Genomic DNA, 15,769 nt, shown 5'->3' with positions numbered 1-15,769 from the left:
GATTAATAAAGAAGGAAATATGAGGAAAAAGCAGAGGTTGGGACACAAACTAAGGATATATTTGTGAGCAGTTCCTAGAAGTTGGAGAAGGCAAGAAAAACGATTCCTCCCTAATGCTTCCAGAAGGAACACAGAGCCCTGCCAACCCATTCTAGACTTCTGACATCCAGAAATGTAGAATAATGTGTGAGGTTTTTTTTTTAAGTCACTGGGTTTGGGATAATTTATTAGTACACCAATAGGAAACAAATGCACCCAGCCATACAAACGTTAAGACAAATTAAAAGAATATTTAGCACAATAAAAATATTCATAGAGATCCATACGGACAAGGGTACTAAAATCACGTCTTGTTGATATTCAAATGCAAATTTTTGAGCCTATTTCTTCAGGTATCCAATACTCACACCAAGATTTATACAGAGATATCCCAGAAATAGTACTGAAGCACCCATGTCAATAACAAAAACATTTGCACTACTCAGACACAGATATGAGCACTCTAGAGCATCCTCTACCACATCAGCAGTGCTGTTCCCTTCCAAGCTTTTCCTTCAAGTTTGCTTTACTAGCTTATTTTAATCATTATTTTTAGCTTGAATAAAAATGATAAGGGGGACAAATGAGTAATTTACTCCTGGACCTGCCAAGTAGAAAATGTGGTCATTACCTGCTTTTTTTCAAAACACAAAGGCATGAGTTTGTGATTTGGTAACACTTGTCTCCCCCAAGATATGTAAATCTAATAGCAAGTAAGTGGAAATATTTTTAGCCTACTTCAGAAACGTGGTTGTTTAGAAGTATTCTTCTCCAAACCCTATGATCACGGAAAGCTTAGGGATTTTTTTTTTCTTTCCACTGCTGGCATGCAGAAACAGCATGCCAACTTTGAAGCAGGAGGAAGTGTATATTTTTCATGTTTTTCTTCTTTCAAAAATTACTCAACTGATTACCCTAATGGCATTAAAAAAATTCTACTTTTGGGCTGAAGTCAAACATTTTAAACTTAACAGTATTAATGTTTGAGTAACTAAAAAGGTTTTGGATAAAGTGCTATTTACTAATCAGCTAATTTTGGATGGTCGTTACTGCTTTCCTTCATTTTATAATCTGTGCTGTCATTCTGGATTCAAAGCTGTGGCAGTTGATGGGGATGTGGTCCAAACTGCAGAGCAGTGCAAAGAACCCTGAACAACTGAAAGGTAGCCTTGGACTAAATTATGAAATTGACAAATGTGTGTTGTTTCCTCCTTATGACCCCCTTGATCTGGTTACTTTGAAGCAACCCAGCACCCACGCTCACATCTCTGCCCTGTGGCTCTCCCACGACCCACACCTTTGTGATCCAAGTGGCTTTCATGCTTTTATCCACAGAGGAGAATGTGCCTTCTTCCTTTCTCACTTAGGACTTTGTCAAGTAATTTGTCTAAAAAGACTGCTGAAACTTCCAATTAAGGTGGTTTTGTGAGCACATACTTTGTCATTCCCCTTTCACAACAAACACTGTTACATGAAATCAGAAGAATCAGCACTGTATAAATTCAAAACAGTGTCTCAGTGCATATGAAGGGGAACAGACGCACAGAGCAGCAAGCGAAGGTTGTAGGACCACAGGACCCGGGTCCAGGATCAGGCAGACCCAGAGTTTATTTCCTTCAAGTTTCCCCATTTGAGGTAAACATTTCAACCGTGTGCGTTGCAGGAAAATAGGTAACACAGATTAGGTCTGTACAAACGGGAAGTCCATCTACACATTTTTATCTTTCTGCTAGGTTAGTATTTTTTGTTTTGTTTTTTATTGAAGTATAGTTGATCTACAATGTTGTGTTAATTTCTCATGTACAGTATAGTGATTCATTTATACATATATATACACATTCCTTTTCATATTCTTTTTCATTATATGCTATTACAAAGTATTGAATATAGTTCTCTGTGCTATACAGTAAGACCTTGCTGTTTTTCTGTTTTATAGATAGTAGTTAGTATTTGCAAATCCCAAACTCTCAATATATTCCTCTCCACTCCCTTTTCCCCCTGCTAACCATAAGTTTGTTTTCTATGTATGTGGCTTGGCTTGTTTGTGCTGTCTAAGAAACCTTACTTTATCCCATGATTACAAAGATTTTCTCTATGTTTATCCATAAATATTACAGTTTTAGCTTTTACACGTAGGTCTATGATTCTTTGGAAATTAATTTTCATGTTTTATGAGCTTTGGCATGAAGTTAATGTTCTTTTGTGTGTTAATCCAGTTTTGGTAGTACAATTTCTTGAAAAGTTTATACTTTTATCTTTAATTAGTACAGTGACTGTCAAAAATCAACTAAATTGCATACATGTGGCTCTATTTCTGGGCTCTCTATTCAGATTTAATGACATTTGTCGTTACACAAATTCCACACTGTATTGCTTAATGTAGCCTGGTAAGTCTTAAAGTCAGGTAGGATAAATCCTCAAATTTTATTATTTTTATCAGAAGTGTTTAGGTATTCTAGATCTTTACATTCCCATATATTTCAGAATTAATTTATTCATTTTTATTAAAAATGTTTCCAGGATTTCGACTGGATTTTTAAAATCTATAGATCAATTTGAGGAGAAATGATAACAATATTGAGACTTCTATAATCTATAAGATATATGTATGTATCTCCAGTTATTTAGAACTTTGATTTCAACAAAGCTTGTATTTTTGTAGTGTGGAAGTTTTGGATGCTATTGTAAATTTTACTGTTTATTTATGTTTCTTTTTTCCAACTGTTGCTATAATAAAAATAAAACTGAATTTTGTATATTGATTTTGTATCCTATAGTCTTGCTAAGTTCACTGATTAGTTCTAGAAATTTAGTACCAGTATTGTAGTGGATTACTTAGAATATTCTATGCAGACTCTCATACTGTCCATGAATAAAGACAATCGTCAACATTTTTTTTTCCTTTCCTTATTGTACCAGCTGGGTCTTCCAATCTCATGTTGAACCAAAATGGTAAGAATTAACATCTCTGCCCATTTTTTTTTTAGAGGAAACATATTCAGTACATCACTATTTAGGATGAGGTTACCATAGACGTTTATAGATGCTATATACGTGGACTTGGTCTCTGTAACAAAGTACCACAGACTGGGTGGCTTAAATAGAAGATCTTTTTTTACTCACAGTTGTGGACGCTGGAAGTCCAAGATCAAGGTGCCAGCAAGGTTGGTTCCTGGTGAAGCCCTTTCCTGGCTTGCAGCTGGCACTTTCTCACTGTGTCCTCACACAGCCGTTCCTCTGTGCAGAGAGGGAGAGAGAGAGAGAGAGAGAGGTCTCTTCCTGGTCTTATAAGGCCAAAAATCCTAACTGATTAAGGCCCCACCCTATGACCTCATCTAGCCTTAATTACCTCCTAATGGCACTTTCTCCAAATACAGTCACATTTGGAGTGAGGACTTCAAAATATGAATTTGGGAGAAAACACAATTCAGTCCATAACAAATGTCCTTTAATACATTGTAAAGATCTCATCAGTTTCTGGGTAGCTGAGGTATTTGATCATGAAAGAATGTAGAATTATGTCAAATAACTTGTTTGTATCTATTCAGATGCAAATTATATTGAGATGGTAAATTACATTGTTTGATTTATGAATATTAAAAGAATTTTGCATTTCTGTGATAAATCCCACCTGTTCATGATGTATTTATTCTTTCATATAGGTTATTGAGCATTTTTGTATCTATGTGGTTGAGCAACAGTGATTTGTAATTTTCTTGTAATGTCAAGAAATATATGGTTTTGTAATATCAGGTATGGCTATCATCATGTGGGTTTATAAAGTAAATTAGAAAAGATTTCGTCCTTCTGAATTTTCTGAAAGACTTTTTATAAGATTGGTATTACTTGTTCCTGAAACTTTTGATAGAATTTATCTGTGAAACCATCATGGCCTGGAGTTTTCTTTATAAGAAAGTTTTCTTAGCAATTTCAATTAGATATAGGGCTTTAGATACAGATATTAGATATATTCATATTTTCAATTTCTTTTTTAGTCAGCTTTAATATAGGTAGACAATGCTAATAAGAAAAACTTAGCAAAGGTACACTCACAGAAACATTAAAAATACATAATTTAAAACAGTATTGCAGGCAAAAGGTTAAGAAGAAGCTAGTGTAACTATATTTGTATCAGTAAGTTAGAATTAAAGAAAGTATTAGTACAAAGATGTAAAATTCATTAGAAAATATAACAATTTTATATTTTTGAGCCTATTATAAGACATTAAAGTATATAAGGTAAATACTAACAGAACTGCAAGGAGAAACTGACACATTTATCATTGTAGTAGATTTCGGCACACCTCTCTCAGAAGTTGATTTATCAATTCAACAAACAAGTAGAAAGATTTTGAATAGCAAACAAGCTTAACCTAATAAATGTATAGGGAATTTGTTTTCAAAAATATAATAATAGAAAATGAGCTTCATGGTACTTTTATATATACTTCAAAGCCTTGCTTTCAAATTTAGATCCTAAAATAATAAAATACAGTTCTACTGTACCTTCACCACAATATGCAACTTTTCAGCAGTCACTATTTTGTTTTCTACTTCTTAGGAAGCAATAAAAATGCCATTGCTAAGAACTGTCTGTAAATTTAACAGCATATTTATAAACATAAATGGAACATTAATGTAGAGAAAGAATACTCATATTTTAAAATTTCATAGTTCATCTAGATTTTGATAAAGTTTTTATCAAAATATATTTTCTGAAAAAAATCAAATAAAACTTTAATGCAGCTAATAAGCAGCACGTAAAAATAACACTGTAATAGAACACATGCCATGGCACTAGAGTTACTCAAATTTAGCTAAGAAAAGAACGATTTTTATTCTATTATAATACTGAGTGTATTTGAAGAGAAAATAACTTATAAAATACTATAATGCAGTGCATTCCAGCAAGAGAGAGCATATTCCTTTGTTTTTAAACAATTTGCAAAAATGTTAGATGTACTGCTTTATACCAGTGAAATATCTTGCTACTATATCAATACAAAATGCTTCTAGTAATGTCCTAAATGATGCACAAGACAGCATATTTATTGGTTGTAAAAGTATGTTCGTAGGCTTAACTGTACCACTTTAATGGAGCAATAATTTACAGGCTGCTACAACCTGAAAAATAACTCGTGGTTTAAACCAGATTAAAGCCACAATTGATACTGAGGACTGCTGGCAAATTTCCCAATCCATTACTGTTTGCAGATATTGAATGGTTGTTGCCAATATTTGTCATAAAGGAGATGCAAAAATATATGGAGCACTGTTCTCTTCATTTTTTGATGTCTGCTTATTGAACAAATGCTGGGAATGTGGGATTGATGTTCTTAACTGAGAAAAGTACATTATCTTAGCATTTGAGAATCAAGTAGGATTTCATTTAATGAAAATAGTATAGCAAGAACCTCATGATTTCTAACTGTTACTCATTAACACTAGTTCCTATCCATATGGATAGCATAGGACTCTGTAGAGTTTATGTCTGCATATTTGCTGCTTCTCTTACCCATCAGTTTCTTTTTCTTTCTAATTTTTAAAAATTTTTATTGGGGGGAGGTAATTAGGTTTATTTCTTTTACTTTTTAATGGAGGTACTGGGAATTGCACCCAGGACCTTGTGCATGCTACCACTGAGTATACCCTCTCCTCCCATCAGTTTCCTTCAAATCTCCAAGCTTTGAGTGAGAAAATGATTTAACTCTGAAACAAGAAGCCAGAGCCGTTCTGCTATGCTGCCCCCACTTCACCTTCTGGAGGGCCTGAAGAATAAAAACTTCCTTCTACCTCTTTCTCATAGGGTGAGACTGTGTCACAGGACCAGCCCTAATTTCAAGGGAAACAGCCTTTTTCAAGTTGCGCACTTAGCAATCCCAAACAATAATCAGTTTCTGCCAATGAAAAAAAGAGCAAATGAATACTGGGTAGGCATCTACCATTATCTGCCTTAGTAATCATGATTTAACATGATTAATATTTGACTTATTGTCTTCTTGTTTCACAACAAAAGTCTCCCCACCCCCCATATCACCTACTCTTCAACCTGGAAAAATTTTGGAAAAGTCAGAGACCTGTCAGCAAGAGGTAAGGGGAGAATCTACCTTAAAATCCTCAGGGCATCTATCTCCAAAGACCCTTTCTTTCCTTAGATCCAAATGATTTTTAAGAGTAGTTTTAGGATTTCTATGTACATGACAGATCAATTACTTGGAGAACTGTGAGAAATAGTTTGTGGTTTTCTCTGAATTTTTATAAAAATAGAAACTAGTTTTATTATTAAGCCATTGTAATACAAAATTCAAATCCACAGCTTTACACTAGATCTGGATTCTTTGTTAAGAGGCAGGGCTTCATTGGTAGTCAATGTCTCTGTTTTGTTCATTTATTTATTGTTTTCATGTGGCTTTTTATTTGTTCTCTTGCATTCAGACATTTCTTGTGAGAAATTAAACTTTACAGCTCATTTGAAGCATCCTTTGTACTCTTTCCTGGTTTCTCCTTTTCTACCTATATATAGACTGGAGCATGAATTTGGAACAATTTTGATGATAAACTGTTGTGATTATTGAATCCCCAGGTTTGGAATGATTTTCACAGGTTTGTGGAATATCCTATATTATGTCCTCATGACTCATACAACTGTAGAAGTTTAAGCTCACTTGCCCAGCCTTCCTTGTCTCTAGGGTCTGTCAGTCAGAAGTAATTCTGTAAAATGGGTTTAAAAGTATGATCAAACAAGTGTTGCAAGAAATACATTCTGGAAAGGGTGCTTAGCAAAATCCAACTTGCAGTGACTGTATCAGGAAAGGTTCCAGCAAGAGCATTGACAGATGACTGGATAAAGAAGTTGTGGTATACAATGGAATACTACTCGGTCATAAAAAAAGAATAAAATAATGCCATTTGCAATAACATAGATGGACCTGGAGATTCTCATTCTAAGTGAAGCAAGCCAGAAAGAGAAATAAAAAATACCATATGTTATCACTTATATGTGGAATCTAAAAAACAAAAGACAAAAATTTACAAAGCAGAAACAGACTCACAGACCTAGAAAACAAACTTATGGTTACCAGGGGGGAAGTGGGTGAGGAGATAAATTGAGAGTTCAAAATTTGCTGATACTAACTAATATATATGTGTGTGTATGTATGTATATATATATATATATATATATATAAAACAAACAAGTTCATATAACACAGGGAATTATTCAATATCTTGTAGTAACTTATGGTGAAAAACAATGAAAACAAATATATGTATGATCATGTATGACTGAAGCATTGTGCTGTACACCAGAAATTGACACAACATTGTAAACTGACTATAATTCAATAAAAATATATAAACAAACAAACAAACAAAAAAGAGCATCGAATTTCCAGCTTCAGCAAGTCAGGAACTTTTTCTCAGTGTTGGTGGCAGTGCCACCTACACTGCATCGTCCTCTAGTGCCCGCAGCCAAGTCTGAATATCTCGACTTTCAGATATTTGTAAATTTCTAATCATCCAAACTAGGATGTTTTTTAGTGAAACAGGAATAATGAGAACTTAGTCCAGACAAATTGGCACATATGGTCACCCTATACAGAAAGCAGTCGTGAATAAAGTGAAGCATAGGAGAAAAATCTAAACAGGGAGATTTTAGGAAGTGGTTATAATTATGGTAATTAAAAATTAGGAGTAGCTTAAAAAATTAGCAAGAAAAATTACCAGTAACAACTAGAAAGAGAGCAATTATTAATATTGGCCTTATTATTGTTCACTCTAGGTTTACAGACTCTTCTAGCCCCAAGTTTGAGGAAGAGAAGAAATTAAATATGGGATAGATTGAGACAGTGTCTCTACAAATGACATTGGTCTTGAGTATAGAGTTAACACCATCTCACATATGTCCCTCATTATCACTAGAGGCTAACCAGGGGGGGAAATGTGTTTCTTTTCTAAACAAACACATGGTCATTGAAAGGAACGGTTGTAAATGGTCCCTTTAAAAAAGAAAACTATCGTCCGAAAGTGCCAGTGACATAAGGACTGCATACTTTACTGAGGGTGAGATCATTAACCAGGACTCCATTTATGGAGCAGCTTTTGTCTGCCTTCTTTTTTTTCCCCCCAGGAGAGCAACAAGTCTGGTCACCATTCACCTGGACCGAATTCAATCCATTAGTCTACAAGCCAAGATTCAGTTTAGTAGCTTGATCCATTGCTAACTAAAATATTAATTCCTTTAAAATATTAAATGACTTGGAAGCTATTGGTTGTGTATGTTAAAAAAGGAAGAGCCCGGGGTGCTGAGGAATGAAGTGAAGACAAAAAGCACAAGATAACATCTCTTTGAGGTTTCCCACCTCATCCTCCCTATGTGACACAAATAGCTGAGCAGGGGAAACAGTAGCTGCTCTTTTTCTCATAGCTTTAAAAAAGCTGACAAACACTTCTCACTGTCGTTCTCTTTTCAAATAATAAATGTTTCACCTGGTGAACCACGAGGAGTATTTGGGGGATCAGATGTCCGGAAGAAAACATCGATACGACAGGGTGACATTTTAGTGTGTGGCCAATTCAGGGTTATTGAACAGAACCCTTCAAATTAAGCACTGCTATAGGATTTTGATTTTTTTTTCAATTTTCAATTAGGGTATAGAAGAAAGGAATTCATAATCTAACAAGTGAAGTAACAGCCAAGCTCTCATGAGGAGGATTGTAAAATTGAGCTAATACTTGAAAATCCGTAGCAGGCACATAAAGCAAGTATAAACTTTGACAACCTCCAGGTAACCTGATATTAACATTAACCTCTGGTAACACCCAAAGTCTTTTGACAGTGCCCAAAGTTCAAGATTATGTTCACCTGTGCTAAAGCAAGAATGAAACATCCAATATATTCTTTTCTCATCTGTTGACTATGGCAGAGACCTTATTTCTTAAGGGTTCTGGAATCAGTGTCTAATCTAGAACTAAGTGGCCCCAGTAGAGCTTGGTACACATTTGGAAACCTTTTGTGGTAACTGTCAATTTTGTGCCCTGCCAGATCATGGAATAACTCAGTCTAACCCTTGTGTCAAACAAGTGGTTGCATTTTATTCAAACCTCTTTTTTCTATTTATGTCCAAGCATATAATTTCTGAAATGACATCGCCCTTAACTATGTGTCTCCCATAATTTTGTCATTAATTTCCCTTTGTTCATTATACCTAAGCCATTTTGGTTGCTATTTCTTGAAGTCACCGTCGCTCTTCCCACCTTAGGGTCTCATATGACATTTCCTTAGTCTAAAATATTCTTCCCTTCTCTCACACACCAGCCCCAGCCCCAGCCCCAAACCTCACTCACATGGCTGATAGCTAAACAACGTTCAGGTTTGAATGTAAAATTTACCTAGTCCCTTCATTACAAGTTCTCATAGCATTCTGTATTTCTCCTTCAAATCACTTGGCAATAATTATAGTTAATGTTCTGTATGCCAATCTTTGTTAAAAGCCTGCCTATTAATATCACTATCTTCTGGACCTAAAAAGAACTGGGCTAATAGTAGGTATGCAAAAACCTACTTGAAAGGGTAAGTGATGTGAGAACTACTTCCTCACAGGTATAAATAAATGTCTGTAGGAAGATCCCTGAGTGTCACCAAGAGAACCTTGATGACAGTGTTGTTCATCAGCATGTTAGCACATTCCCGAAATAATGGGGAAAAACTGGACCACTTTGCAGCTCAACGATGTTCCAGTCTGCTAAATTTCGTGCTATCAAGGATAGCATTAAGTGAAAGATTATTAACTAAAGCCTTTTATTTAAAATCGGCTAAAGACTCAAAACACCAAACTAAGCATAAGGAGACTGGAGTTTAGCTCTTTCGCTCAGGAGTCTCAGGAACAAATCGCATAACTTCTGTTACCCTAAACATTTTCCTCTGCAAACTGGAGAAATCCTCAGTTAAGACTATCAGAGTTAACTCTAGAGGTCAATCACTGCGAAGGTCACTATTGCTGAACATACTACAAATGTGAAGAATTATTATGATGATTGGTTTGATGTCTAATGAATATAGAATTAGAAGGAAGATATATGTACCTCTGACTTATCTGTAGTTTAATAGGTACACAGAGATATGTATGTTCCATGCAGTATAAAAATGCTGTAGATTCAAATGTACTTGTAATTTTTATATTTATGCTTCATGTAAACCCATATTTTCCTTCTCATCCTGCAAAGTAGGTAAGAATATTAATGTGGTGTCCTGAAAAGAAGCCAGACCCAGATTAATACCTGTCTCTCTGACAGGTGTTTATAACTAATTAGCAGTATAAATTTTACATATATTTGAAGTTTTCAAGCATAAATAAATAAATATGCAAACATGATTCAGATATACTGCTTTAATCAAGACTACTAAAGATAAAGTAAGCTTGTACTGATTGAGACAAATTTCTGTTAAAGGTCTTACTAGTACCATTTTGCAAAATTTTGAAGTTTATTACAGCTACAAAGAATGTGTTTGTTTTCTGAGGTGAAACATATTGCTGGCTGAAAAAGCATGCCAATTGCATTTTCTTGGTTCATTAGCTTTGAGTAGAAAATAATGTGAATATCATAATCAAGTGTAAAGAAAGAAATATATTTTGCTGAGTTAAATTGGAATAATGCAAAATTAACATTCATTTTAATTTTATCTTATATTTCATACTCTTTACATTGATAATTTGAGTTTTTCTCATCATAGAAACTTCAGAAAAAAATACAAAATTATATTGAGAAAGTTCATATATGTGTGCCATATGTTCATAAACAGAAATTAACATTTCTTTCTATGACTGTTCTGGGTGTTTCAACCATCTTTCTTTTGGGATTATAATGCTTTTCTTATTGAATCATAAATGTACTTTATTTATGAAAAAAAAAAAACTCTTGACTTGCTTTATTTAGGCAGATATTTTTCCTAGATTTGTTTTTTGACATTCTTATTTATTATGTGTATTGATAAAACAATATTTAAACGTTAAGTCAGACCCACCTCTTCTGTTGTGGATGTTGTTCTCAGTAATTTCTTTCATTGCTTTTATGTATGGAAAGAACTTTCACGTTCCAAGATAAGAGTCATCAACTTTTTAGTTCAGAACTTCTAGGTTTTCAAATTTTACATTTCAGTGTTAATGCTCCTGCAATTTACATCTGCTCCTGCAATTTACATCTGTGAAGTGTGGCTAGAACCTGAGCTTTTCAAATATTTATCATAATTCCAAGTGTCAATTATCAGTCAATCTGGTTTTCCCCCACTGATTTTATGACCACTTTCATCCTATACTCAATGAAATACATGTTAGGCTATGTTTATACATTGTATGTGTGTGTATTTGTGTGTGTGTCTGATAAATTGATTTTTGGTTAAATATATTTTAATATTTACTAGAATAAGTGTCCTTTAAATATCTAAACTATTTATACTTCCAGGTTAACTTTATTTAGTATGACTTCATCATGTCACCAAAAAAATCACATGGGCTTGTGACTAGAAAATTATTAAATTTAAATATTAATTTGAAAAGATTTTAAATCTTTATAATATTCAAAATTTCCATCTAGGAGTTTCTATTTTCCTAGCAAATTTTCAGTTATATCTCTGAAAAAAATTTTTTTTCTTCTTATAAATCCCATAATATTTATTATTACTAAATTCTTGCATATAATTTTGTTTTAGAAGCAGTTGATAATTACATAACATATAACTTATACAACAATAACTGTCCATACTGTATTTAGTAAACTTATGAATGTTTCTCTACGTTTATTTAGTGCCTGGTCACCTTGGTGATAATTTTTAGTACATTAAACATTTCTATCTATTCCTTATGTAAAGTTCCTTAAGTAAAGTTAAGTTACATGTGTTCCTTAAGAAAAGTTAGTATATAAGTGTTCTTCTGATTTTAGTTCTCTACTCCCAATGTTATGAAACACAAATTTAAGATTTCATTCATTTTTAAAAAATTTTTTATTGAAGTATAGTTCTAATTTTTATTTATTTTTTTTTTAGTTTTTTTGGGGGGGTAGTAATTAGGTGTATTTATTTATTTTTAGATGTGGTACTGGGGATTGAACCCAGAACCCTATGCGTTCTAAGCATGCACTCTACCACTTAAGCTATATCCTTCCCTCTCATTCAGTTTTAAAATTCTTATATGAAATATTTCCTCCAGAAGTTCTTCTACCAGTTGTAATCCAAATAAAATGAGTTTGGTAATATAAATTGTATATCTGATTAATGTATTTTTGTTATATTAGCAAGGAGCTTGTTTATAACTGATAGCAGTGTCTATTAGTATAATTACAATAAGCTGATGTGTGTAGCCATCAAAGAAGTTATATTAATAACTACCAAGTAAGTCTTCTAGCATAGCTCTTGATTTGTTCCAACATAATGTCTTATTCTTATGGAGGAATTATACTTGTGGGTCCAAATTCTCAGACCCTAGACCTTGGCTTCATTAGACTTGCCTTCTAATCAACAGAGTTTAACAGATAAATTTAGGATGACAGAGATCAGACTCATTAGAACCGCAGATTAAAAGCCATCTCTCTTAATGCCCTTCCCCAACCTCTAATTCCCATTTTCCATTCTACGTGAAATTTCTTCCCCCAGTAACCTCACTGCTGGGATATACAGCCTTTAGTTACATATTTGTTCTATGTTTGGGTGGGAAATAAACTCACATCTTGGGAGTTTTCTCTCTGTTCCTTGGGTTATATACTTCTTTGGGATTTTGAAAGAGAATTGAAAGATTCTTACTCCTTATCACTCATGGAGATATCTCATATATTTCTGGTTAGACTAGGCAACAACGAATAAACTTGCAGAAATCTGTAAGAGAATGCACCAAAATATTTAATAGGTTAGAAATGAAAGGTTAGGAGTTTCAGTCTTTTAGATGTTTTGAGAAGATGAGATTATGCAGATTTTAAAATGCAATTAAAATTTATCAAGAAATCAGCTATAATTTTTAAATTAAAAGTAACAACTTTTTCAGGCTTTGTTTATTCAAATAACTATAATATTTTTAATTATTAAGTGACTGAGAGAATGATGATCTAACTGTGTGTGAGAATTAAAACTCTTTCTAAAGCATCTAATTCCTATCCAAGCAACATTTCTGGGGTGGGGGGCATTAATTCTGAAGCATTGGCTACCTACGTATTGGTAGGAACAGTGTGCCCTAGGTCTATTAAAGACTTATTAAATGCTTCATTAAATTATTCTTTATTGGAATTATACAAAGTTAACTTTTTTTTTTAATACCATGCATCCGCTATAGAAGTGAGAACTAGTAATCAATGGAGGTGTGAATGCTGAGGATTCCTTAGCTAATGTCAGGGATCATGTTGTAAAGTCAGATTCACACAAATCAGAGGACTTAGTAGCAAGCACTACCAGTAATTTCAGAGATACAAGAGATCGAGGAGCATGGGTAAGTTAGAGATCATGAAAATTTTGTACAACTATGTCCTTTCTGTCAACATGAGGCAGGTACTCCATGACTCAGAGTAATGTAAGGTGTCCCATGAGGTTTATGGGAAACCTTAAAGAGTGAGGAGGATTTAGTTTATGAAAAATCTCCGTTTGATACTCTCAGATAGTTACAGGGCTTACATGACATTTTCTAAGAGGCCATGCCTCATAAACTCCTGCAACACAAGTTTGTTTACCATAAACAATCCTAAAGCAGAAATGCCTTGTTAAAAGCACTTCATAGGTAACTACTAGCCTCCTGGCAAGCACTGCTTGTCTACTTACTAGGAGGTCCACTTACCAAGATGTTTACAAGAATATTATGCCAAGTAACCTACCTTCTTTCTTTCCCTAGAGGTGATTACAAGCCAACTTTTTAAACTACTTTTCTTCCCATTAATAACTTTGTGTGTACCTAAACAAAATGCCTATCAAAAGTCATTGTAACTTTTGATATTGATCTCTGGGTTTAAATCTTTCAGAAAGATCCCCTTAACATTTTTTGACTACAGAAAAACTAGATGTCGGCAGTAAGAATAATTCATCTGAGACATTTTTGGAATATATTTGTCTGAAGGTTAAACACAGTAATTAAATATATCTAAACTCAGTAATGCCTATGTTTATTGGAATGGTATGTGACTGGAAAGTCTAGATAATAAAATATTAAATTAGTTGAAGGCTGCTCATTTATGTGGGCAAATTTCCCTGGGTGAAGAAAACAACAAATATGTAGGAATCTACAATCCTGGGATTGTTTTTCAAATATGCATACGTTTAGTGTTTGATATATAGTCTTATGGTTGCATGTTCCCAGGATGTGCATCAATATGGATAGAGGTATTTAACATGTGACTACCAGCCACTCAACTTTATTCTGAACCACAGAATCTTTAACAAAATAATACATTCTGTAGGGATAACAGAAATACATGTCCAATGTCCCCAACCAAGTTCCAGAGTCCAAACATTGTACATACATGGAATTCGAGGTTCCTAGGAAGTTTGCAACCTTTTACTATAAATTTTTGAAAGCAATAATATTGTATTCATAAAAAGTCACAGCTCTTAATATATGAGCCTCAAGTTAATCAAAACAGTTTAACAACTATCCTACACTTTTGGCTCTCTTGAGAAAAATGTCTTTTATCTGAGTCCTCAACCTCAGTTCTCTCCTTTCATTCCACACAGGCATATGGGTTTAGATTAAGATTTGCATAGTTAAACTTGATGTAAGGATTTCTCAAACATCCCATCGTAGTGTACCATTGGTAAATAGTTCCACTGTGAAATGTAATTGTGTATTTATCTAACCAGCATTTCTTAAGCAAATATTTTCCAAATTTACAACTGTCAAACAGGTCAGCACGCTACCTGAGCTATCATTTCTTCCTTACTTTTGAAGGCTATAATTAGCATATGTCATCCTGTAAAAGGTGATTTTTTTTAATCTGATAATTTCAGAATGTGAATTATTTGAAATTAAATCGTAATGACAATATAGTTTCCTCAATCTTTTCTATCGCTTTCAGTCTCACTGCTGGGAAGCTCCAAGTGGTTTTCATTGTATTTAGATATATGGCATTCTATCAGATTAATACTAGGTTTTTCTTTCCTGTCCAAAAATTTGAAGTCACACTAGACATGACCTAAAAAAGTTTGTTAAAAAATATGGGAAACTGAATTGGAGCTCAAATTCATGAGAAATGTGACTATAACCGTTTATAGGAAAGAAAATTATTTATTTCAGAAAGCCATCTTCAAGTAACAGCAGCACAGGCATTACAGGAAAAAAAAAAGCAACCAAATAAATAAGGCAGAGTTAGTGAATCCTCTTTAAGGCGGATGTCACAATGATTTCTGGGCCACCGACATAAAAAGCCTATTGTGAAGGAAGCTCAAGACCTATTAGAGAGCAGCACATTGTCACTTCTGTGAGTCCAAACAAAGCCCTGAGGAAATTGGTGCATCCAGTACATTCCTCTGTGAAATACTGAATTACTTAGTTCTGAAGTGCCATTTTTGAGTTGCAAAGCTATTTCCTAGAAGCATTTCTCAATGTGTCATAGATTGCTTTAAAAAAGAAGTTGATGACAATAGAAAAAAAAAATAATAATACAATAACAGTATCAGTGGTAGTCTTAACAAATCCAGACTAACCATTTCTGAGCTGGATGAGCAGCAGCTGTCTCACATAAGGAAATGACAGCCACATGTAAG

General features: G+C 33.8%; 1 long non-coding RNA gene across 3 annotated transcripts in view; it reads right to left on the bottom strand.

The window, feature by feature from the left end:
- The window catches only part of LOC140700471 (uncharacterized), a 165,494-nt gene extending 152,596 nt beyond the window's left edge, over positions 1-12,898 (bottom strand). For all 3 annotated transcript variants that reach the window (XR_012078872.1, XR_012078881.1, XR_012078878.1), the window contains exons 1-2: positions 12,757-12,898; positions 3,163-3,276 (exon numbers count right to left, since the gene is read on the bottom strand). This is a non-coding gene — a long non-coding RNA (uncharacterized lncRNA). The remainder of the gene's footprint in view (positions 1-3,162; positions 3,277-12,756) is intronic.
- Positions 12,899-15,769: the final 2,871 nt, after the last annotated feature.

Source organism: Vicugna pacos, chromosome 2 (genome assembly GCF_048564905.1).
Source record: "Vicugna pacos chromosome 2, VicPac4, whole genome shotgun sequence".
Taxonomy (NCBI): domain Eukaryota; kingdom Metazoa; phylum Chordata; class Mammalia; order Artiodactyla; family Camelidae; genus Vicugna; species Vicugna pacos.
The sequence above is the reverse complement of the archived record's forward strand: the minus strand, read 5'-3'. Positions and strand labels throughout refer to the sequence as shown.